The sequence below is a fragment of the Mesoplodon mirus genome, assembly GCF_964341445.2.
Source record: "Mesoplodon mirus genome assembly, chromosome: 9".
In the NCBI taxonomy this organism is placed as follows: Eukaryota; Metazoa; Chordata; class Mammalia; order Artiodactyla; family Ziphiidae; genus Mesoplodon; species Mesoplodon mirus.
In genome coordinates, this window is record NC_138985.1 from 34,737,378 (window position 1) to 34,739,460 (window position 2,083).

At 40.3% G+C, this 2,083-nt stretch overlaps 1 pseudogene across 1 annotated transcript; it reads left to right on the plus strand.

Annotated features, from left to right (window-relative positions):
* The first annotated feature begins 584 nt into the window (after window positions 1–584).
* On the plus strand, window positions 585–1,823 carry LOC309810451 (GTPase NRas-like; annotated as a pseudogene). The gene has a single exon. The product of its transcript is annotated as a GTPase NRas-like (transcript).
* The last annotated feature ends 260 nt before the right edge of the window (window positions 1,824–2,083 follow it).

Consider the following 2,083-nt stretch of genomic DNA (forward strand, 5'->3'; position numbering starts at 1 on the left):
CCACCTCCATCTCTGTGTTCCACAGAGACCCCAGGACAGTGAAATTTAGTAAGTATGTGTGAGCCCACATAGAATCAGGGGTCCTGCATGATGACCAGCTTCTGGCTGATGAGTAGGTTGGCTAAAAGTGGAAAGAACAAAGTACCACTGTGGGAGCCAAGTTTCTCACCAAGCAAATTCCTTGCAGATTCCTCATCTCTAACCCTTCTTCCTTTGCACCACCCTGCCATACCCCCAGACAGTGTCTGCAATCCTATGTGTTAGCAGGCAATGGAATCTACAGACATGGGAGCTTAAATGAGCTTTTCAAAAACAGCAGACAGCTCAGATGTTCATGCCAGGGCTAAAGAGGGAACATCTTGTTGGTACTGCTTGCAAAAAACAAACAACAACAAAAAACAGTTTTAATAAACATTATATTCTTGTATAAACGGTATAAAGTTGATAATGTTACCATATTCAGAATTTATAAGTTGTTTTCCTTTGACACAGAATTTACATCCTTGTGTTTAAACCACTGAATTTCCTTGATATTTTGTTCTGGCTTGTAGTACATTCTTAGAATTAAGACAGCATCGCAAATTCTTAGAAATCAGGACCACAAATGAGATTGTTCTTAAAAGCTAATTCTGGGAGGCTGTTCATGGCAGTTCCGGGGTCTCCAACATTTTTCCTGGTTGTGGTCCAAATCTGTCTGAAGCAGAGGCAGTGGAACTTGAGGTTCTTGCTGGTGTGAAATGACTGAGTACAAACTGGTGGTGGTTAGAGCAGGGTGTTGGGAAAAGCACACTGACAATCCAGCTGATCCAGAACTACTTTGTAGATGAATATGATCCACCATAGAGGATTCTTACCAAAAACAGGTGGTTATAGATGGTGAAACCTGTCTGTTGGACATACTGGATACAGCTGGACAAGAGGAGTACAGTGCCATGAGAGACCAATACATGAGGACAGGTGAAGGCTTCCTTTGTGTATTTGCCATCAATAATAGCAAATCATTTGCAGATATTAACCTCTACAGGGAACAGATTAAGTGTGTAAAGGACTCAGATGATGTACCTATGGTGCTAGTAGGAAACAAGTGTGATTTGCCAACAAGGACAGTTGACACAAAACAAGCCCATGAACTGGTTAAGAGTTATGGAATTCCATTCATTGAAACCTCAGCCAAGACCAGACAGGGTGTTGAAGATGCCTTTTACACACTGGTAAGAAAAATATGTCAGTACCGAATTAAAAAAATCAACAGCAGTTATGATGGGACTCAAGGTTGTATGGGATTGCCATGTGTGGTGATGTAACAAGATACTTTTAAAGTTCTAGCATCAGAAAAGAGCCACCATCAAGCTGCACTGACACCTTGGTCCTGACTTCCCTGGAGAAGTATTCCTGTTGCTATCTTCAGTCTCACAAAGGAGCTCCTGTGATTTCCCCAACTCTCAGTAGATCAGTATAATATCCTCTATTTGAGAAGTTCTCAGAGTAACTACCTCCTCACTTTGTTGTGTGACCAGAGAAATGAACCTCTTGTTTCTCCCAGTATTTCTCTACCGTGGGTTCTCCCCGAGCACACACAAACAATCCTCCGCCACCCCAGGTTTTTCACCTGAAAAGCAATTAATGCTCTGAAACAGAGAACCAGACTGTAGAAACATGAAATTCTGTAGAAAACAATGTCTTGAGCTCTGAAGTAGCAACTGCTGGTGATTTTTTTTTCCTTTTTACTGTTGAACTTGGAACTATGTTGGTTTTTGGAGAAATGTCATAAATTACTGTTTTGCTGAGAATATAGTTAATGTTGCTGTTTGGTTTGTTTTTAATGTTATTTAATGCTATATTCTATAAACTGGCATCTGCTCTGTATTCAGAAATAACAATAAAAGCTAATTCTGGAAGAAAAAATGACTCACCTTTCATGTTTCTCAAAGTTCAAAACTTGTTTAGTAGCACTTTTAACACAGGGAAAATTGTGTTCATTTCCAATAAATGTCAATACTCTCCATTGAAGAAGAACTTGTCCATCTTTAAAATCCTTTTTGAGGGCTCCCCTTGTGGTGCAGTGGTTCAGAGTCCGCCTGCT